We start from the raw sequence: 23474 nt of genomic DNA, 5'->3' as shown, positions 1-23474 counted from the left end.
ACCAAGTTCAACTTTCAGGGTTTTTTTATTTGGTTTGGTTTTTGGGTTTGTTTTGTTGCTGCTGTTTGTTTTGAGACAAGGTCTCACCATCCTGGCTGGAGTGCAGTGGCGCGATTTTGTGTTGTTGCTGTTGTTGTTGTTTTGTTATTGTTTTTAGATGGAGTCTCGCTCTGTCGCCCGGGCTGGAGTGCAGTGGCGCGATCTCTGCTCACTGCAACCTCCGCCTCCCGGGTTCAGGCGATTCTCCTGCCTCAGCCTCTCGAGTAGCTAGGACTACAGGCATGAGCCACCGCGCCCGGCCCCCCAAGTTCCAGTCTTGATTCTACCTCTTGTTAGCTGTGAGATCTTCAGCAAGTCACGCCGTCGGTCCGAACCTGAATTTCCTCATCCATCAGTACCGCCTTCTCTTTGCTGCGCGCGCCCTCGTTGCCTGGCAACCGGAGGCGACGCCCGGAATGAGATAGAGAGTAGGCCGGTGCATTGGGTGAGGGCGCAGGACAGAGGCGGTTTGGACCGTTGGGCCTTGTCAGTTGCTTAGGACTCGACCGCGTCTCCAGTCAGTGGCCTGAGGCGACTCCCGGATTGAGCGTACGCGCGTGCGTAGGCTGCGCGCCCACCACAGAGGCGGTTCCGACCGTTGGGCCCTGTGAGTTGATTGGGACGCACCAGAGTCTCCAATCAGTGCCGAGTTCCTCCTCCCCCTCCCCCTCCTCCTCCTGGGTGGAGAGCGCTGCAGCACCTGCGGAACAGGGGGCGCCCCGTCCACAAACCTGAGGGCTGCGGGTGCAGCGTTGTCAGATGCAATACGGTACCGCATGCACAGTCAACTTTGAATTTCAGATAAACGAGTTACTTTTGAGTGAAAATATAGTACCATGCAAAGATATTCGTTGGTTATCTGAAATTCAGAGTTACCTGGGAGTGCTGTGTTTATTTGCTGAGTCTGGCACCGTGGCCCGGGCCGCTTCCCTGTCCACTCTGGTTGGGTCTCCCAGGCTTGGGCAAGGAGCCTCCTTCTATGTCCTGTGGCAACTTCTTCAGGCTGGAGGCAGCTGTTTCTGTGGAAAGGGGCTTTCGTATGTTGAGCGAAGATGCCTATTGGTGTATATGAAAAATAACACTACTAAGCCGGGCGCGGTGGCTCAGGCCTGTAATCCCAGAACTTTGGGAGGCTGAAGCGGGCAAATCACGAGGTCAAGAGATGAAGACCATCTTGGCCAACACGGTGAAACTCCGTCTCTACCAAAAATACAAAAATTAGCTGGGCGCAGTGGCGCGCACCTGTAGTCCCAGCTACTTGGGAGACTGAGGCAGAAGAATCGCTTGAACCTGGGGGGCAGAGGTGGCAGTGAACCGAGATCGCGCCACTGTACTCCAGCCTGGTGACAGAGCGAGACTCCGTCTCAAAAAAAAAAAAAAAACAAAAAAACAAAAAGAAAGAAGGAAAGAAAAAGAAAAAAAAGAAAAAGAACACTACTTAAAACAGGAAAGATATGTTATTTTCGTCGTTCATGGACAAGAAACAAGTCCTCAGCGAGATGACAAGCCTTGCCCACTTCCGGCTGATATGCCCAGAATTCCCACACAGAACCTCGACTTGGCCCAACCCTTAGGCCGGAAGTTTTCCCGTTAGAGATGATGGTCCCCTTCTCATGTTCATCTTTCTGGCGCAGCAGCAGGAGTCTGTTCCCATTTTTATGTTATTTCACTTCAAGTGACATTGAGATGTCTATGCAGTATTTTTGTCTTTGGAGTATATCGTACTGAAGAAATACAGTGAAGATACTGTGTTCCAAAGTCAGTTGTAATAATACTTTCCTCTGTGTGGTTAAGACAGCAATGCCAACTCGCTAGGGAATTAGACTTATTCGTGCCACTTTGTTTTCAGTTTTAATGACTGTATTTACATATACATGCATGCACATTCCTTTCTCCGCTGCTTTGAATTCGTTTCCCCAGTACAAAAGATGGCATACTGTGTGCAATTTCTGCACCTTGCTTTCTTCACTTCGCCCTGTGTCCTAGAGTTCACTCTCTCCTTTAGAACTTCTGCATTCTCTAGTATATCTGCATAATAATACATTGCGTTGCTCTGCCTCATCAGTCCTGAATTTGATGAATATTCAGATGGCGCTCCAGTTTTACTATTGTAAATAATGGTGAAAATAACCATATGCATATGCCATTTCGTATTTTTGCAAGCATATCTTTGAGATAGGATCCAAGAAGTGAGATTGGTGGGTCAAAGGATAAACACGTGATTTTATAGATTTTGCCAAATTCTCCTCCATAGGGGTTTTATCATTTTGTTCTTTCATGGCCATCATGTGACAGAAGAGCAGTACTGGAGCTTATGAACCTCGGGATGTCAATGTTTCTGAAATTGTATGCAAATATTAAGTACATTTGTCCAGGGATAGGTTTAGATGCATTGGCATTCTGTCCTCTATAATTGCCATGCTCATTCCTATATCAGGGCCCTTCCTCATATCTAGAAGGCTCTTCTCTTCTTTGCCTTGTTTTCTGTTCTTTCAGTAAATTCAAACTGAGCTCAAATGTCACCCCTCAGAAAAGGTTTAATTCACTTCTCTGTCTTGTTCAGATCTCCTTTTTTGGGTTAATTTTTGACTCAGGGGTACACGTGCATGTTTGTTACATGGATATACAGCTAATGAGGGGATTGGGTTTCTAGTGTACTCATCACCCAAATATTGAACATTAGCCAGGGATGGTGACACATACCTGTAATCTCAGATACTTGGGAGGCTGAGGCAGGAGAATTGCTTGAACCTGGGAGGCAGAGGTTGTGGTGAGCCTAGATTGCACCACTGCACTCCAGCCTGGTAACAGAGCAAGACTCTGTCTCAAAAAAAAAAAAAAAAAGAAAATTGCTCAATTTTGTTAATAATCAAATAAATGCAAATTAAACCCATAATATGATACAACTACATCCCCACTATATGGCTAAAATTAAAAATACCTGAAAATTCCAAGTGTTGATGAGGATATGGAGCAAATAGATCACTCAGGCTTATGGGAGTAGATTACTAATACATCAAAAGACATTTACAGGCTGGGTGTGCTGGCTCATGTCTGTAATCCCAGCACTTTGGAAAGTCAAGGTCAGAGAATCAAGGCCTTGATCACAAGGTCAAGAGATCGAGACCATCCTGGACAACATGGTGAAACCTCATCTCTACTACAAATACAGAAAATTAGCTGGGCTTGGTGGTGTGCACTTGTAGTCCCAGCTACTTAGGAGGCTGAGACAGAATTGTTTGAATCCAGGAGGCAGAGGTTGCAGTGAGCTGAGATCACACCCCTACACTCCAGCCTGTCAACAGAGCAAGACTCCGTCTCAAAAAAAAAGACACGTAGAAAATAGTCATAACAGCTCTATTCATAATAGCTCCAAACTGGAAAACACCAGCAGTAAAGTGAATAAGTAAAATGTGGTCTCTTCACACACTGGAGTGCTATACAGTAACAAGAATGAAAAAACTACAACCACAGCCAAAGAGATTATACATGTATCTCACAAACAATACATAAAACAAAAAATCCAACAGAGGAGATTCTATTCTTTATAATTCTATTTATATGCATTTCCAAAGCATATTGGAAACTACATTGTGAGATGTTTACCTCTTGGTTATGTGATGGAGGATGGTAACTGAAGGAATGTACAAATGGGATTGGGGGTGTCAGTAACGTTTTTTTCTTGACCTGGATGACAATTACATGAGTGAGCTCAATCTATGAAAGGTATAGGTCAGAACAATGTGACTTGGGTACTTTGTTTTTTTTTTTTTTTTTGAGACAGAGACTTACTCTGTCGCCCAGGCTGGAGTGCAGTGGCGCGATCTTGGCTCACTGCAAGCTCCGCCTCCTGGGTTCATGCCATTCTCCTGCCTCAGCCTCCCAAGTGGCTGGTACTACAGACACTGCCACCATGCCCAGCTAATTTTTTTGTATTTTTATTAGAAACGGGGTTTCACCATGTTAGCCAGGATGGTCTCAATCTCCTGACCTCATGATCTGCCCACCTTGGCCTCCCAAAGTCCTGAGATTACAGGTGTGAGCCACCGCGCCCACCAACTTGGGTACTTTTTTCTACGCATTTAGACTTCAAAGACAAGTTCAGAGTGTAGTAAAAATTCTACTGAAGAAACTAGAAAAACATTTTTAAAGAACCTAAAAAGTTAGGTGGATTTGTCAGACATATTTCAGTATCTGAAGGAAACCTTCCTCCCCTCCAATTTTAATGGCAATGCATTCTCCTCTGTGAAGTTGAGCAGCAGCTAAAATCACCAGTCCAGCAAGTCCTTGGTGGAACATGTAAGACTTCAGGCTCTGTGGAAATCCTCACAGAGATAGTTGATGCAAGCCTGTCAATTCTCTGTGCTCAATGAGTTATTTTCAGAGCGCTCTGAGGCAAGGATGAAGCTTAGTGAATTGTAGAGTAACTGTGACCTCGAGGCTGGAGAAAGAACCCTTCTGTCTGTGGGTATGGCTTGCCACCCAGGCATCCACAGATCTGAAGAGGAGTTTTGCAGTTTGTGTTTTTCAGAAGCAAATTCTGAAATAGAGTGAGGGATTCAAAACACGTGCTAGAATGAATACCTGTGACAGGAAGCAGAGTGGCGATGGTGAGAGAGCAGAATGGGATTGAGGAAGAATCTGAACTGCAGCTCAGGCACAAGAGAGCCCCAGCCATGTTGGCAGGGAGGGCTAGAGCAGGGGCTGGCTGTTACAGTAGGTTATTAGTAAATCGGTCTGATGACGTGTTTTTGGTTCATAGAAAGGAAAATAAATCACAGGAGCCACGAAGGTCATGATAGACTGACTGGGAAACAAACTACTCTTCACACCATCAGATGTATAATTCAAGGCAAAAACTGTCTTATTCATTGTCTGCACTCAAAACTGTGGTTGATGCTCAAAATATCTGTGAACCAATGAAAATTTCAAATGAACAGCAGGATGAAGAGCAAATGAGAAACTTAATCTGTTCTTCCAGTAGAAGGCAATAACTATTATATGTTGATTCATTCTTCCTGATTGGTTAATCAGAAACAGGTTTTGAAATTGGTGAAAGGCTTTGGAAATGTTGACTTTAGGAATAGCCTGAAATGATACCAATGAGTCCATTAACCCATCTCAAACAAGTACTCCTCACAGAGAAGTGGTGAAGACTCCCGTTTAAGCATCTGCATCCAGGTACCCATGGGGGTTCTATGACAGTTGGAGCTGTCATAGAACTGTTGGCTGAAGTGGGTTGCTTGGCACAGGTTGGTACGTAACTTAGAAAAAGAAGGAAATGACACTGAGAATTTGTGATGAGAGAAAACAGGATGGATAACTACTATCTAGAGAGCTGAATAAACTATGGGAAGAAGTTGGAGAATAAAAGCCGGTAAGAAAGACAGACTAATAAGAGAAAATTCGAAAAAGGAGTTAGTACATGAGAGAATAATAAGAAATATTATGAAATAAGCCTATTTCTCTTTGACACTCTCCTAAAATGTCTTCAGCATGCTCCTCTCACCTAAGACAATTGAGTACCCTTGCTGAGAGCACTTACGACAACAGCAGGGACTGTATGGATAGATGGGCTGAAATGCAGTCATTCTTTCCACCTGATGCTACTTTGTTTTTGTCTTCTGTTAGGATTTCATGAAGTCCCTCTGTCTCTGACAGAATGCCACCGTGAGTGAGCTCAGGGTGCACATGAAGCATATAAGACAGACAGTCATGATAAGACTGAAAGTGTAATCAGCAGTATGACGGACATTATCTTTTCCTGTGTCCCCATTAACACACATGAATAAGGCCCAGGACACAAATGATCACTGCACCAAATGGGTTTTGTGGTCAGTGGTCAGTGATAGTGAGGAAGGATGGCCAAGAAGATCACCTGTATAGACATGTGTCCCAGAAAGTAGACCAGACACTGTTTCAACAGGGACTTTTGCTGGGATAGGTCAAAAGTCATGTCTTCCATCTTTGCGTCGTCGGCATCACTGACAATGTCATGGGATCTTTCTTCATCTACAGACTGCTTCTTATGCATCTTGGTTTGTTTATGCATATTCTGAGAGACAACAAACTCCATCACAAAAAGGATGGAGGAGAAGATAAAGCCAACCATGTCCCACACTCCTGGAACAGGCCATGTGAAGTGGTTCTCATAGCGCTCTGCTAGACAGGCTTCCACTATTCCTGTGGCACTGGAATTCTTCCTTGATATCAAGCCAGGGGATGTGCCCTACATGCACAACTGGAGCATGAAGAAGAGCAATGCTGAACCACAGTGCTCGCCCTATGTAGAAGTTGGTGGGATCTCTGCTCATCTGCAGTATGACAGGTGCCACACCCAAAACTTCGGATCTCTCGGCCATCTTGGAACCTAGGAAGACAAAGTAGCATGTAGTACTAGAATGTCAGCCTGAGAATCAACATGTCTTGTTCTGAACTCCATTTAGGATCAATAAGGTAAATTGGCAAGACTAACCTCTGGCAATCGGTGTGTCCCTCCACTCAAGCTCCTCCTGTCACACTAACTGGATTGTGCTTTAGATGATCCTAGATCTCTATAATTTGTGACATTGCAACATAAGATACAGCAAAATTATCTCTGTGGTCTATTTCAGAAAAATCTAGAACCTGTCTTCTCAGTAGAAATTAAATACCTAGCTGGGCACGGTGGCTCACGCCTGTAGTCCCAGCACTTTGGGAAGCTGAGGTAGGCAGATCACCTGAGGTCAGGAGTTCGAAACCAGCCTGGCCAACATGGAGAAACCCCCGTCTCTACTAAAAATACAAAAAATTAGCCAGGCATGGTGGCGCATGCCTGTAATCCCAGCTACTTGGGAGGCTGAGGCAGGAGAATCACTTGAACCTGGGAGGCAGAGGTTGCAGTGAGTCAAGATCGTGCCATTGTACTCCGGCTTCGATGACAAGAGCGAAACTCCATGTCAAAAAAAGAAAAAAGAAATTAAATACTTATTGTGCTATGAATTTGCTGCTTGTAGGTAAATTCTTCTCAGGTCTAATATCTGTCTGTCTAGTTTTCTCCATCGTCACTCTCACTCCTTACAATTACATGATCATATCTCTCTTGGCTTTCAACAATAGCTGCCTAATGTCAATTTCCTCCCATTCTCCACTATTGCCACAGGCTTTCTGTAGCAAACCTTATTTTCCCTTTTGCATGCTTTTCTAAAAAAAGGTTTATACTCTTTCAACATTGTTTACAAGTTCCCACTTAGCAATTCAATTTAATTTTTGACCATGACCTCCAAACCCATTCACATCATGCTTCACCCAATTTCTAGCCTTATACCTGCAACGTTTTCTTTTAGTCCTGGGTCTTCACACTGCTATACTTTCCAAGAGTGATAATTTTCAGAACAGCCCTCATTCAATTCTTCAGCTACGTAACTTCTACTAGTGACCAAATTTATTGAGTTGTCATTCCCTGCAGGAGGACATCCTTGCTCTTCCAAGTCTAAGTTAAGAGGCATTATTTGGTTTTCTTACCTTGTCTTAGGACTTACAACACTGCCTGTTTATTTGCTTTTAATATCTACTCATATGTAAGTGTAACCTCTTCATAATAGGAAATATGTCTAATTTGCTTCCTAATTTATACTCAAGGCTGGCACATTGTAAATGTTGAATAACTATTTGGGGAATACATTCTTACATGGAAAAATAACTGTTGCCCCCATGTGATATATGTACTTTCAATATACTGGCATATTATCTACAGAAGTATTAGAAGCTAAAGAAAATTAAAAGCTAAGAGAAAATTCTTAAAGTCCCAAATTCCCATGTAGGATATTGATTGATCTTACAAGCCAAGTTAGACTTACATGACATGGAAAAGCACATATGTAGGACCTAACTGCCTTTTTTATTTTGTAGCTTGAAAATGACTGCCATGGTTTATTTTTATTTTTTACTGATACGTAATAGTTGTACATATTTATAGAACACATGTAATATTCTGATGCGGGCATACGGTATGTAATAATCAAATGCGGGCATACAGTATGTAATCATCAAATCAAAGTAATTGTGATATCCATGAGCTCAAACATCATGTCATTTTCAGGAACATGGCTGGAGCTAGAGACCATTATTCTTAGCAGACTAATGCAGGAACAGAAAACCAAATACCACCTGTTCTCACTTATAAGTGGGAGCTAATGATGAAAACACATGGATACATAGAGGGGAACAACACACACACTGAGGCCTGTTGGAGGGTGAAGGGTGGGAGGAGGGAGAGGATCAGGAAAAATAACGATGGGTACTAGGCTTAACATCTGGATGATTAAATAATCTGTACAGCAAACCCCCATGACACAAGTTTACCTATGTAACAAACATGCACATGTACCCTGAACTTAAAAGTTAAACAAAATTTTAAAAAGGTAGTCTGTAGGGCCCAGACTTATCAAACATCCTTAGACTTTATTGCACTGTGGCCCTGTTAGATTTTCCTGAGTTGGATCTTGTTCAACTGCCCAAACAGAGGCTGATACTTTGTGGGTTGTGTAGTTATTGATAACTTGTCACCATCTTCTCATAATTGAAAGTTCATGGGGAAACCTTACCATCTAGTTTTGCTATAAATGGATTTTGTTCATTGCTCCTTGGTTTTGCTGCCCTAGATGCAGATTTTTTTTTTTTTTTTTTTTTTTTTTTTTTTGAGACAGAGTCTCGCTCTGTCGCCCAGGCTGGAGTGCAGTGGCCAGATCTCAGCTCACTGCAAGCTCCGCCTCCCGGGTTCCCGCCATTCTCCTGCCTCAGCCTCCCGAGTAGCTGGGACCACAGGCGCCGCCACCTTGCCCGGCTAATTTTTTGTGTTTTTAGTAGAGACGGGGTTTCGCCGTGTTAGCCAGGATGGTCTCGATCTCCTGACCTTGTGATCCGCCCGTCTCGGCCTCCCAAAGTGCTGGGATTACAGGCTTGAGCCACCGCGCCCGGCCTAGATGCAGATTTTTAAAGTGCACTGTACTAAAACCACCTACCTAGAATCTTCCCCATCTTCATTCTTAAAACACTTTTCTCTCCACTTGGCTTCTGGGATAAAAGTTTTCTGATTTATCTTTTATCTTATTGACTGCTGCTACTCAGCCAGCTTTGCCGTTTTTTCATCTTTGTCTTGATCTCCAGATGCTGGTAAATCCTGTGGATTGACCTCCAATTCTCTTATCTCCACAATTCATATTCACATACCTAAGTAAGGTCAACCATTCCTGTGACTTTAAGACAATGCGACCGGGCACGGTGGCTCACGCCTATGATCCCAGCACTTTGGAGGCCGAGGTGGGCAGATCACGAGGTCAGGAAATTGAGACCATCCTGGCTAACATGGTGAAATCCCGTCTCTACTAAAAATACAAAAAAACTAGCCGGGCGTGGTGGTGGGCGCCTGTAGTCCCAGCTACTTGGAAGGCTGAGGCAGGAGAATGGTATGAACCCGGGAGGCGGAGCTTGTAGTGAGCCGAGATCGCGCCACTGCACTCCAGCCTGGGCGACAGCACGAGACTCTGTCTCAAAAAAAAAAAAAAAAAAAAAAAGACAATGCATATGTTGATAAAGCCCGTTTTTTTATCCCCAGATTTTACCTTTTCTATCAAATTCACACATGAATAACTGTCCACATGTATGTCTAATAAACATTTTAAAAGTTAACATAATTAAATGGAACTCTTGTCTTCACTTTCAAACCACTCCTAGCCCTGTGTTCCTCATTTCAGTAAATGACAGTATCATTCATCTGGTTGTTCTTGCTAAAAACCTAAAAGTCATGAGTTTTCCCTTTATAGCATACATTTATTCTATCAACAAATCCTGTCAACTAAGCCTTTAATATGTATCCCAAATCTTACTACTTCTCACCACTTGTATCTTGATTTCAGTAGAGATAATAGTCACATTTCCTAGTATGGATGAAAATAGTCAAACTCTGTAAAATATTTGAAGAGATTTATTCTGAGCCAAATATGAGTGACCATGGCCCGTGACACAGCCCTCAGGAGGTCCTGAGAACACGTGCCCAAGGTGGATGGGGCACAGCTTGCTTTTATATGTTTTAGGAAGGCATGAGACTTCAATCAAATACTTAGGAAATACATTGGTTTGGTTCAGAAAGGCGGAACGATTCAAAGCAGGGGCTCCCAGGTTACAGGTAAATTTAAACATTTTCTGGTTGACAATTGGTTGAGTTTATCTGAAGACCTGGAATCAACAGGAAGGAAATGTTCAGACTGGGTGTGGTAGTTCCTGCCTGTAATCCCAGCACTTTGGGAGGCCAATGCAGGTGGATTACTTGAAGTCAGGAGTTCGAGACCAGCCTGGCCAACATGATGAAACCCTGTCTCTACTAAAACTACAAAAATTAGCTGGCATGGTGGTGAGCACCTGTAACCCCAGCTACTTGGGAGGTTGAGGCACAAGAATCTTTTGAACCCAGGAGGCGAAGGCTGCAGTGTGCTGCGATCGCGCCATTGCACTCGTGCCTGGGTGACAGAATGAGACTCTGTCTCAAAAAAAAGAAAGCAATGTTCAGGTTAAGATAAAGGATTGTGGAGATCAAGTTTTATCGTGCAAGGCCGGGCGCGGTGTCTCATGCCTGTAATCCCAGCACTTTGGGAGGCCGAGGCGGGTGGATCACGAGGTCAGGAGATCGAGACCATCCTGGCTAACACAGTGAAACCCCGTCTCTACTAAAGAATACAAAAAATTAGACAGGCGTAGTGGCGAGCGCCTATAGTCCCAGCTACTCGGGAGGCTGAGGCAGGAGAATGGTAATTTTAGAATTAATTTTAATTATTTAATGGTGGGAATGGTGAGAATGGTGAACCCAGGAGGCGGAGGTTGCAGTGAGCTGAGATCGCGCCACTGCACTCCAGCCTGGGCAACAGAGCAAGACTTCGTCTCAAAAAAAAAAAAAAAAAAAAAAAAAAAAAAAAAAAAAAAGGTTTATCGTGTAGAGTAAGCTCTCAGATAGCAGACTTTAGAGAGAGCAGGTTGTAAAATGTTTCCTACCAGACTTAAAAGGGTGCCTGGCTCTTAGTTGATTATCTCCTGGATCGAGAAAGGAAGGAAGGAAAACAAAAGGGGAGGGGATTCTCTATAGAATGTGGATTTTTCCCACAAGAGACTTTGCAGGCAATTTCAAGATATAGTGAGAAAATATATTTTGGGGTAAAACATTTTTATTTTCTTTCTAGTTATGCCAGAGTCAGATTGGAAAGTAAGTCACAATATACAGGATTAAATAAAACCCATCTGATGAGAATTTATGGTTTGTAGGTCGTGGCTCCCCATATCCCTTAATTTGGGCGAGATAAAAAATCAGAGGTTAGTCCTCACTAGATATCTGCTGCATTTCTAACTGGACTTCCTTACTTCACTTTTGCCCCACTATACCTGTTTTCCACACAGCAGGCAACAGTTCTTGTTAATACATTACAAATCCTGCACTATCACAATTTTTTTAAATCCAGTTTACTCAAAAGAAAATCCAAATTTCTTTCCATGGCCTATTCCCCCGTACATAATCTTACCCCTGCTTGTCTCCCTGGCTGGATCTTCATTTTCTCATCTCATTTATTGCACTCTAACCACATTTTTTATTCTTTAAAAAATGCCAAGTTTTTTTTTTTTTTCTGATTTAGCATGCCAGCACCTTCTTCCATCTGCTTGAAATAATCTTTCTCCAGATTTTCACATGGCCTGTTCATTTATTTAATTACCAATATCTGCCCAGGCGCAGTGGCTCATGCCTGTAATCCCAGCATTTTGGGAGGCTGAGGCGGGCAGATCACGAGGTCAGTCTGGCCAACTTGGTGAAACCCCGTCTCTACTAAAAATACAAAAACTAGCTGGGTGTGATGGCACATGTCTATACTCCCAGCTGCTCAGTAGGCTGAGGCAGGAGAATCACTTGAACCTGGGAGGCAGACGTTGCAGTGAGTCAAGATCGCGCCATTGCACTCCAGCCTGGGTGACACATCGAGACTCCGTCTCAAAAAAAAAAAAAAAAAAAAAAAAAAAATTACCAGTATCCTTGGCAAGTCCATCTAAAATAGGATTCATTGCTTCTAACACTCTGTAGCCTTTTACTTTGCTTTTACTTTACTTTACTTTAACTTTGCTTTACTTCACTACAACAATATCTATCGTGAAGGTTGATATCAAATGATAATATGATAATTTAGCTGATACAATTTTTGTTGAGCCTCCAACTAACTGTAAATGAGAAAATAAAGCCTAAAGTTCATCGTACAGCTAATGACCATTTGATATTTTCTGTGTGAAAGTTTGCTAATCAGCTGAATAATTTTACTCCTATAAGAATAGCAATAATTATAGTGGCTCATATAAAATATGCTCATGTATCAACATCCATTTCTACTGTAAATATATAACGAGTTCTGTGTTAGTCTGCTTGCATTGCTCTAAAAGAATACCTGAGGCTGGGTAATTTATGAAGAAAAGGGGTTAAATTGACTCATAGTTCTACAGGCTGTGCATGAAGCATAGTGCCAGCATCTGCTTCTGATGGGGGCTTCAGGAAGCTTACAATCATGGTGGCAAAGGGGAGACAGTGTGCCACAAGGTGAGAGTGGGAGCAAGAGAGATGCCAGACTCTTAAACAACTAGCTCTTGTGTGAACTAACAGAGTGAGAACTCATTACTTCATGCGGGATCTACCCACATGACCCAAACACCTCCAAATAAAGCAGGAATTAAGAAATAATGTGTAGGCAGCTAGAAAGGGTAAAGGTTCTCAGTGTAAATTTTCCTGTAATTAGAGCAACCCCCAAACCATTTATTTTTTAACAGAAAGGCAGCTTGAAAAACCAGGCCGACAAGCTTTGATATGTAAATGCCGGCGATTAGAAACTAGGTCCACCCAACATGGCCAGAATGACAAGTGCCTCCCTCTCCTCCTTGTCAACACACGTGCCAAGTGTCATGGCAGCCTCCAGATTAACTCACACGTGTTCAGGATATCGCGGTTGCCTGTATTTGCATATTAAAGGTTAAGGTGGGAGTGCCAGGTTTTTCGGGCTACGTGAACCAATCTCCTGGGCCCCATGCAAATTAGACACCTCCTCCTTCAGCCTCCTAATATAACCAACTACTCTGCCACGCACGGGGTTTCTCTCCCGGAGCCCCCCTCCCTCTGTCTCTGTAATGGGGAGCTTCTTCCTTCTTTCTTGCCTATTAAACTCTCCACTCCTTAAAACCACTCTCTGTGTCCATGTCGCTTTATCTAAATGATGCTAGACCAAGGACCCTGCTGTTCCTCCATTCATCAGAGCAGTATCATTTTGATTGCATTGGCCGGGAATTCATTCATTGGAGTGGTGACTGCAGAGCAAGCCCCAACCTCAAATCTCTCCTTTAATCTCAAAGCTCTCTTCCTACTATCCTGTTGCAAAACTTTCCTTCTTTCTCTATCCGCGGTCTCTTACTCTCTCTCTCTCTGTGAAAAGTGCAGGGATTTTTACAGTTCAGTGAAACAGGTCTGTTAGGAAAAATGGCAAACACTGCAGGCAGTAACTCAGTAAGCGCGCGCTCTAGGGCGTCTCTGGGGAATACATGGTATTTCTAAGCCAACATCGCCACCTAGTGGAAGTAGAAATCCTCTTCAGGAGGCACATTTTTTAGAGTAACAATTAGCTTCATTTTGCGCCGCTAGAAATCAGGTTCTAAGCTACTTCTGTGAACGGGAAAGTTCTGCCTTCAGCAGTTAGAAGTAATATGCCCTCAACAGGGCGCAGTGGCTCACGCCTATAATCCCAGCACTTTGGGAGGCTGAAGCGGGTGGATCACGAGGTCAGGAGATCGAGACCAGCTGGCCAATATGGTGAAACCCCGTCTCTACTAAAAACACAAAAATTAGTTGGGCCTGGTGGTGCGCACCTGTGGTCCCAGCTGCTCCGGAGGATGAGGCAGGAGAATTGCTTGAAACGGGGAGGCAGAGGTTGCAGTGAGCTGCACTCCAGCCTGGGCAACAGAGTGAGATTCTGTCTCAAAAAGAAATAATATGTCTCCTGCCAAATTTTAGTCTCGATATTGTCCCATAAGCAGGAAAATGGCCATTCTGTTCCTACGTTTTTTAAAGACACCTAGTCTGTTTCCTGTTAAAATGGTATAATTAGTAAGGAGATTTTAAGTTCAGAGGTTAACCAGAACCATTTTTCTGAGGGTAAATGCTTTAGCATGGGCCGTAATAGCAGGCAGTCTAGCACATTGCCTCTGTTAAAGGAGCCTTGCCCAAAAACAACAGTCTCTCCAAAGATCAATTTTTTGGGGAGCCAGGTAGATCACAAAGGTTTAGGAAGTCAAAGGGAATCACACAAGGCCGATAAGTTAAGGTTGCATAAGTAAAGCATAGTTAGTCCCATCACTTAGCTCATCTGGTCCCATGGTTTGGAGGATCATGCCTACAACCATGGGTGGCACATTTAACAGGGTGCCAGGACCCAGGAACGAGGGAAGGAAAACAGGAGGACACTCCACTGTTTTATTCTCCATCGGGGGTCACAGGGAAACGAAGCAGACTAAAAGGACACTTTTATTCTGCTTCTCTTTCTAGATGGGTAACAGATTATCTGAGCTGAGCATTGTGGCTTGCGTCTGTAATCCCAGCTACTCGGGAGGCTGAGACAGGAGAATCACTTGAACCTAGGATGCAGAGGTTGCAGTGAGCCAAGATCGCGCCACTGAACTCCCACCTGGCAACAGAGTGAGACTCCATCTCAAAAAAAAAGCTTTCCAAAATTTAACTCAGGTATTTCACCTCACATGGAAAGATGTTATGCTGCTCCTAAGCCAGACCCTCACTGCAGCTGAAAAGCAGGCAGCTCTGATTTCCGAGATGAGCAACAGATCTCCTATAATACACCAAAAGGGAAAAAAGCAGATAAGGAAAGAGAAGAAATAGCAGAAATGCCATTCCCAATTGTGAGGAAAGCAGTTCCCCTTGACAACCCTATTTGGGACCCCAGTAACTCAGGAGATGAATGGAAAAGGAAGCCCGTTTTAAAGTGTGCATTACAGGGCCTACAGAAAACCAGGGCTAAACCTCTCAATTACTCTAAACTGTCCAGGATAAACAAAAAGCCAGATGAGAATCCCGTAGCCTTTATGGAAAAACTGAGAACGGCACTAACAGAACACCCCTCCTTATCCCCTGATTCAGTGGAGGGACAGCTCATCCTAAAGGAGAAGTTTCTTAAACAGGCAGCTCCCAATATTAAAAGAAAACTACAAAAGCAAGCTATAGGACCAGAGAGCACCTTAGAGAACTTCCTGAAAGTGGCCACTGTGGTCTTCTGTAATAGGAACCAGGAGGAGGCCCAAAAGAAAGAGAGAATGGTCAGAAGGACAGAGGCTCTGGCAGCAGCTTGCAGGCTGGCAAAGTCCAGGACCCGGAGATGCATCTGCTGGTTGCTAGCAGTGTGGCAGGCCAGGGCATGTTAAGAAAGAATGCCCATACAGCAAGACAAAGCCACCCCAACCCTCTCCAGCCTGGGGCAGAGAGCACAGGAGATGGAACTGCCCCCAGAGGTGAAGGTCACTGGGTTCAGAACCAGTCTCACAGATAATCCCACAGAACTGACGGGTCCCGGGGCTCAAACTCCGGCTCCAGCGGCTCAAACTGCCATTATAGCACAGGAGCGCCGGGTGATTCCGGAAATTAAAAGAAGGAAAGTAGACCTCCTTCTAAACACTGAGCAAGTCTCTCTTTTTTCTCCTCTCTAATCCAGGCCTCCCCTCTGCCCATAGCACAACCAGAAGAGGCATCTCAGGAAAAACTCTAATCTAGTATTTTTCTCAAGCTTAGTTGACACATGCTTCCAAGTCATTGTCATGATAGCGCTACTCATCAGAAAAGCCTCCAAGTTAACCTTAGGAAATAATTTAACTGTTTACACGCCACATAATGTGGCAGGATTACTGTCCTCTAGGGGGAGCTCTTAGCCAACAAACAGCCAGTAAAGCAAGAAGTACATAAGGTAGGATAAGCAGCAGTCACTCTAAATAACGTCTCTCCCCAGGCACAAGCGCTCAATTAGCTCTTACAAGCACACTTGGATTAAGCAAGGGAAAGGTAGCTAACATTTATACTAATTCTAAGTATGCTTTCTTGGTTCTCCATGCTCATGCTGCCATTTGACAGAAAAGACATTTTCTTTTTTTTTTTCTTTTTTTTTTTTTTTTTTTTTTGAGACGGAGTCTGGCTCTGTCGCCCAGGCTGGAGTGCAGTGGCCAGATCTCCGCTCACTGCAAGCTCCGCCTCCCGGGTTCGCGCAATTCTCCTGCCTCAGCCTCCCGAGCAGCTGGGACTACAGGCGCCCGCCACCTCGCCCGGCTTATTTTTTTTTTTTTTTGTATTTTTAGTAGAGACGGGGTTTCACCGTGTTAGCCAGGATGGTCTCGATCTCCTGACCTCGTGATCCGCCCGTCTCGGCCTCCCAAAGTGCTGGGATTACAGGCTTGAGCCACCGTGCCCGGCCAGAAAAGACATTTTCTTACCACTAATGGATCCCCTGTAAAAATATCACCAGGAAATTAGCAGGTTATCTTCAGTTTTTCTTCCACAAGAAATAGCGGGAATGCATTGTAAAGAACGTCAAAAGGGAACACATGAGGTAGCCAAAGGAAATAGGTTAGCTGATCAGGCAGTTAAGTCAGAGGCAAGGAAGCCTCAAGTCATTAACGCACTTCAAGCCCCTTCTAATCTAGGAAGGCTCCATAAGAAAACTTAAACCTCAATATTCCTCTGCAGAAATAAAATAGGCCAGTTTTCGAGGACGTTCTTCCCAGCCCTCAGGAAGGCTACAGTCAGAGGATGGCAAACGCCATTTGCCAGCCTCCAGCCAATGTCCTTAAAATCCTTCACCAAGCTTTTCACTTGGGAAAGGATAAAACTTACCAGTGTGCTCAGAGATTGTTTTCAGGCAGGAAACCTCTTAAATTAGTTAAGCACTTAACCTCTCTAGCTCACTTCCAACAAGAATTAACACAACTAGCAGAAGTCCAGCCTCAGCAAACAGAACCACCTTTATTTAACCCAGGAAAGTTGGTGTTAGCAAAACTCTAATCTCTGTCTCCTTCCCTAAGCCAAGCTGGGAAAGGCCTTAGGCTGTTCTTCTTTCAACCCCATTGGCAGTAAAAGTTACAGGAATCAACTCCTGGATACATCACATTCAAATCAAAGCCTGAAGAGCTGAGGGAGCAACCCCTCACAGCCCAGAGGAACGTCCTGAATATCAGTGTGGAGAAATAGAAGATCTTAAGCTGAAAATCGTAAAAGATAGGTAACTGAGTGAGGACTGCTCCTACCTCACTGGATACTTTTTGTTGTTTCTGCCTTTCCTCTCAAAATCTGCCACCAAATATTAAAACCCCCTTTAAGGCATATTTGCAGCGAGATGTAATTATAGATGGGATTGCATTTGTAACTTTGTAGATCCCCAAAGGGAAATGTTATATCTTGGCAAGTAAAAATGTAAATGAAAATTATTAGGCCGGGCGCGGTGGCTCAAGCCTGTAATCCCAGCACTTTGGGAGGCCGAGACGGGCGGATCACGAGGTCAGGAGATCGAGACCATCCTGGCTAACACGGTGAAACCCCGTCTCTACTAAAAAACACAAAAAAACTAGCCGGGCGAGCTGGCGGGCGCCTGTAGTCCCAGCTACTTGGGAGGCTGAGGCAGGAGAATGGCGTGAACCCGGGAGGCGGAGCTTGCAGTGAGCTGAGATCCGGCCACTGCACTCCAGCCCGGGCGGCAGAGACTCCGTCTCAAAAAAAAAAAAAAAAAAAGAAAATTATTTACTATGCCACTCTTGTGGGAATTGTTATAATTCCACCACTATTCGCAATGGAACTATACACCGTGGCACCCACAATGCGGAATTTTGGTTGTAAAATTCTAATTGCTGTAATATTTTGCCTTATTATCTTCCTTATCATAGGATTAATAATTGCAGAAAAGATTTAGTCAAGCTTATTTTGCTTATAGCAGGAGTGATAGTTATGGATAAGAAGCAAGCATAAGGCCGGATGCCATGGCTCATGCCTGTAATCTCAGCACTTTGGGAGGCCGAGGCGGGTGGATCACCTGAGGATGGGAGTTCGAGACCAGCCTGACCAACATGGAGAAACGTCATCTCTACTAAAAAATACAAAATTAGCCGGGCGTGGTGGCGCATGCCCATAATCCCAGCTACTCGGGAGGCTGAGACAGGAGAATCACTTGAACCCGGGAGGCAGAGGTTGCCGTGAGCCGAGATCGCGCCATTACACTCCAGCCTGGGCAACAAGAGCGAAACTCCGTCTCAAATAAAAAAAAAAAAAAAAAAAAAAAAAACGAAGCAAGCATGAAAGTATAAAAGTTTTACTATCATTAAGTTTAATAAAACTTTTTACTGAAAATTGGTAATAGGATGCACTCTATTAAAAGAAGTTTGTAAAGAAAGAGATTTTATATAAGGAAGGATGGTAAATTCTTGTCCTAAAAGGAAATGACTAGTCGTTTACAGAAAGGACGTTTAGGACAGGTCAGAAAGTTTGAGTATGTCCTAAGAGGGTCTGTGAATGTCACAAAAGAATTTACTAATTAAAGGAAAGGAATTGTCAAGATTAACGCTAAAGTTATTTTAGCCACCCAATATCTTATTTCTCCCAATCATATTGCAACTCATAAAAATGGCCTATGCCTAAAATTATTCTCTAATGGGAAGTCAAGAAGAAAATGTATGCTTTTCTCAGGAAAAACGTTACTTTTATATTAAAATCTCTGGTAATGTACAACGACATCTAGTGGAGGGAAACCGGTACTGCAATCGTTTGGTGTCACTGACAGATCTTAAACTCAGTTATGGTCTACAGGATTCCCACTAACCGTGGTCATCTTAATACTCATACTCTAACCCTATATTTTAAACCTTCTTGTAAAATTTATCTCTTTTCACCTAGAAGCAATCGAACTCCAAACAATGCTGCGAGCAGAGCCACACATGGACACACTATTCTTCCGAGAACGCTTAGATCAACCTCAGGAGGAGGACCAACTGCTGTTCCCTCACATGAGGTGCCTTTTCAACAGGAAGCAGCCAGAAAGAATCGTCGTCCAACACCCCCTGACAGCAGTTACGTTTACTTCTCTTGAGGCAGGGAATAATACAGGAGTTATTAAGAAATAATTTTTAGGCCACTAGAAAGGGTCAAGATTCTCAGTGGAAATTTTCCTGTAATGAGAAGCAACCCCAAAATCATTTCTTTTCTAACAGGCAGCTTGAAAAACCAGGCCGGCAAGCTTTGACACGCAAATGCCAGTGATTAGAAGAAAAATTCTTTTTGTATAGCAATAAACCATGTGATTCATGAAATCATACTTTATCCCTTTTTTTTTTTTTTTTTTGAGACAGAGTCTTGCTCTGTAGCCCAGGCTGGAGTGCAGTGGCACAATCTCAGTTCACTGCAAGCTCCTCCGGTTCAAGCAGTTCTCCTACTTCAGCCTCCTGAGTAGCTGGGATTACAAGAACGCACCCCCATGCCCAGCTAAACTTTGTATTTTTAGTAGAGACAGGGATTCACCATGTTGGCCAGGCAGATCTTGAACTCCTGACCTCGTGATCAGCCTGCCTCGGCCTCCCAAAGTGCTGAGATTACAGGTATGAGCCACTGTGCCCAGCCTTTTATCTCCTTTTTTAAAGAAAACAAATGGATAGAACGTTCACCCTGTTTAAGAGCAGCTTAGACTATTGGAAGAGGAGGAATGATAGGGGCTGAAGTCAGAAACCTATTATGTATTCCTGGGAATGCTTTATCTGGTGCCTCAATTATTAATGGAATTAATCAATTTCTGAATCCATTGATTATAATAGGTAAAACCATGAAAAATTATTACAAATGTATAGGCAGCAATAATAACATTACAGATTTGATCATCTCCTCACACATAACTCCTGGTTGACCCAGTTCAGTATGGACATGTCCTGAACCCCCAGAACTTAAATAAAAATTAAAATTGGGAAATAAAGAAAAGAAAATGGAGGACGGTCCCCACTATTCTGGCTTAGACACCAACTTGTAAACATGATGTGCCAATGTCTTTGTGGTTTGTTGAGAATAATCAACAATTAATGAACATAGGAAAAAGCAAGGCAAAAATGGCTGAGTAAGCATTAGTCTATAAATCTAAAGAAAGAGATTAGGGCTGGGCCTGGTGGCTCACACCTGTAATTCCAGCACTTTCAGAGGCCAAGGCGGGTGGACCAAGAGGTCAGGAGTTCCAGATCAGCCTGGCCAATATGGTGAAACCTCATCTCTGCTAAAAATACAAAAAGTAGCCAGGTGTGGTGGTACCTGCCTTTAGTCCCAGCTACTCAGGAGGCTGAGGCAGAAGAATTGCTTGAACCCAGGAGGCAGAAGTTAATCGCTTGAACCCAGGAGGCAGAGGTTGCAGTGAGCCGAGATCTTGCCACTGCACTTCAGCCTGGGTGAGACTCCGTCTCACCAAAAAAAAAAAAAAAAAAAAAAAAAAAAGATTAAACCCTCTTTTTACCAAGTCATGAGGTGAAATTTCACACTGAATTTGCAAGGTTAAATGAGCAGCTTCAATTCTGGAGTGTGGGGGCAGGAGAGGGGAGATTCTCCTGCCTTTTTTCCTCTAGGGAGGGAAAGGTAAATTAAAGTCAGTTGGTTAGGATATTTAGCTGCTAACTAAATTTTCATGAGGTTGGAGCCTACCAGTCTAATGAGGCTTTTGCTTTAAAAAAATGTTTTATTTGCATTCAATTAATGTAAGATAAAGTTTTACAATCCTTATTTTTTCAGGAATTAAGTCTAACATACTTGCTTAAGGTTTTGAGGGTTCTTGTACTGGCTAACCTAAATTCTTTTTTTTTTTTTTTTTTTTTTTTTTTTTGAGACGGAGTCTCACGCTGTTACCCAGGCTGGAGTGCAGTGGCGCGATCTCGGCTCACTGCAAGCTCCGCCTCCTGGGTTCACGCCATTCTCCTGCCTCAGCCTCCTGAGTAGCTAGGACTACAGGCGCCCACCACCGCGCCCAGCTGATTTTTTGTATTTTTAGTAGAGATGGGGTTTCACTGTGGTCTCGATCTCCTGACCTTGTGATCCGCCCGCCTCGGCCTCCCAAAGTGCTGGGATTACAGGCTTGAGCCACCGCGCCCGGCCGATAAGTCTAAATTCTTAATCCAATGCTAAAAATATTTGTGCAAGGGAGAAAGAAAGGATTGATAATATCGTAAGTGGGGATTAAAAGGCTATTTTGTTTGTTTTCTTGACCTGGCATTTTGGTTTTATGTTGTTGGTAGTTGGCAATATTTTAAGTGATGTGGAGTAAATCAGTCATACATAAAAATATAAACTAAGTAATGCTATGATAGCTACAAATGTTGGTATGATAATACCATTGTTCTTTGACATTTATAATAATTCATTTAGGTAAAATTCAGTAAGTGATGGTAGACTTCTTAAGGAAAATAACAGACTGTGGTTGCTCAGAGTGGTAATTTGTTTCATGTGTATGATGATGATAATGCTGTGGTACATATATTTAGATAACATGAACATAGTTGATGTTGATGTAGTATAAATTATAAACTCGTGTTGCAGTCTTGCCAATGCACCACAATGTTTTGATTTTGTGGTTTGACGTAGGATTCAGTGTTGTCTCAGGACCAACAGAGAAAATTAAGGAGCATGGACACAAGGGTGAGGTTGGAGCAAGAGTTTAATAAGTGAAAGGACAAAGCTCCCCACAGCAAAGAGGGGACCCGAAAGAGGGTTGCCATTCTACAGTTGAATACAAAGCCTTTAATAAACAGGTTAGTAGGAGGGATGTTTCATTTACATAAGGCACAAAAAATCAGTTAGGGCTAGGTGCTTCATTTGCATAAAGTGTGAATTCCTGACAGCCCCTTTGAATTCCTGACCCTGTCCTTGTAGTGCACATGTGCATTCTTAGCCTAAGTGACTCCATGTGGTTTAATTTCCCTTACTGTGCATGTGTTAGGGGATGGAATTCTCCATTGCGGACATGTCTGGTTCTATATAACTCCCCTTATGTGTGCAGCTGCAGGTATCTTTCAAATAAGCCCTCCCGCTTTTATGCAAGTTCCCTTATCTGAGTATGTCCAAAAAAGGAAAGGGATGTGTTCACCGAACCCTAGCATGTATATGTGACCCTTGTTAGTTACACAGAACGCATTTTTATGGTGGACCTTGCCCCCTTATCTGTGCTTGCAGTTTCATCTTTCAAGCTGTTTCTTTGTTAGAAAGGAATTCTACCAAGGACTAGTCCTAGCTATCTGCCTAACTGATTCTTTTTGCTCTCTTCTCTCATTAGTAAATTTATTTATTTATTATATATATCTATTTTGTTGTTGTTGTTGTTGTTGAGATGGAGTTTTACTCTTGTCCCACAGGCTGGAGTGCAATGGTACGATCTCGGCTCACTGCAACCTCCGCCTCTCAGGTTCAAGCGATTCTCCTGCCTCAGTTTCCCGAGTAACTGGGATTACAGGCGTCCACCACCACGCCCAGCTAATTTTTGTATTTTTAGTGGAGACGGGGTTTCACCATGTTGGCCAGGCTGGTCTCGAACTCCTGACCTCAAATGATCCGCCTGCCTCAACCTCCCAAAGTGCTAGGATTACGGGCATGAGCTACCATGCCCAGCCTCATTAGTAGATTTAATATTATTATAAAGTAGCTATAAATTAGAATTGCTGTTATTCAGCTTATACGAGTAATTGATGAATAGGCTAAGAGTTTTTTGTAATTGTGCCTGACTTAGCCCTTCTCATCCTCCTACTAAAAATAATATAGCAGTGGTTAATATTATGTTTAGGTTTGAGAAAGAAAATGAACGTTTTATTTGAGGAATGTGAGCTCCTTTAAATTATCAAGCCCAGAAGAACATTTTAAATGTGACAGCAATCACAGCTCACTCTCTGCTTGAGCTAATTACCTCTTAAAGCCCCTTGCAACATGGGCTCTAGACTGACGCCAAGCAGCCACAAAATGCCCCGTGCTGGACACCATGTCCAGCCAATCACTAACCAATATTATTTTGTAACCCGATGAGAATTCCTATCACACAACGTCCACAGGCACGTCGCGCAATGTGTCTGCAGGTTTCTGAAGCTCTCACAGAGAGGGGAGCTCCTCTCTGCATCTGGTCATCCAGTCCTCTATAGATCACCTATAAATCTTATGATATTCTAATTAAGAAACAAATCAAAACAGGTGCTACTACTTTGTCTTTTGTTTCCCTCTAGCTGTGTCTCCAGAAATTGGTTCCATGTAATTATTTGTCCTGAAAACAGAGAAAGCCCCTACAGGGAAAATGCAAGATGGCATCCAGTGATTTTCACGTCCTGAGTTTCAGATCCTTGTGGATAAG

At 43.3% G+C, this 23474-nt stretch overlaps 1 protein-coding gene and 1 long non-coding RNA gene across 5 annotated transcripts in view; one reads left to right on the top strand and one right to left on the bottom strand.

Annotated features, from left to right (window-relative positions):
• Positions 1-3849, bottom strand: part of LOC105484236 (MKI67 FHA domain-interacting nucleolar phosphoprotein-like) — a 98145-nt gene extending 94296 nt beyond the window's left edge. For 3 of the 4 annotated variants that reach the window (XR_011609415.1, XR_011609416.1, XR_988826.2), the window contains exons 1-2: positions 916-3849; positions 327-644 (exon numbers count right to left, since the gene is read on the bottom strand). The gene's annotated coding sequence lies outside the window, so the exon portion shown is untranslated. Of the gene's footprint in view, positions 1-326; positions 645-915 lie in introns of those variants that run through there. The other variant, XM_071072274.1, reaches the window with a different exon arrangement.
• Positions 526-23474, top strand: LOC105484238 (uncharacterized). Its single transcript, XR_988827.3, has 4 exons — positions 526-646; positions 19019-19133; positions 21728-21894; positions 23350-23474. It is a non-coding gene; the product is annotated as an uncharacterized lncRNA (long non-coding RNA).

Source organism: Macaca nemestrina, chromosome 10 (assembly GCF_043159975.1).
Source record: "Macaca nemestrina isolate mMacNem1 chromosome 10, mMacNem.hap1, whole genome shotgun sequence".
NCBI classification, from domain to species: domain Eukaryota; kingdom Metazoa; phylum Chordata; class Mammalia; order Primates; family Cercopithecidae; genus Macaca; species Macaca nemestrina.
The sequence above is the reverse complement of the archived record's forward strand: the minus strand, read 5'-3'. Positions and strand labels throughout refer to the sequence as shown.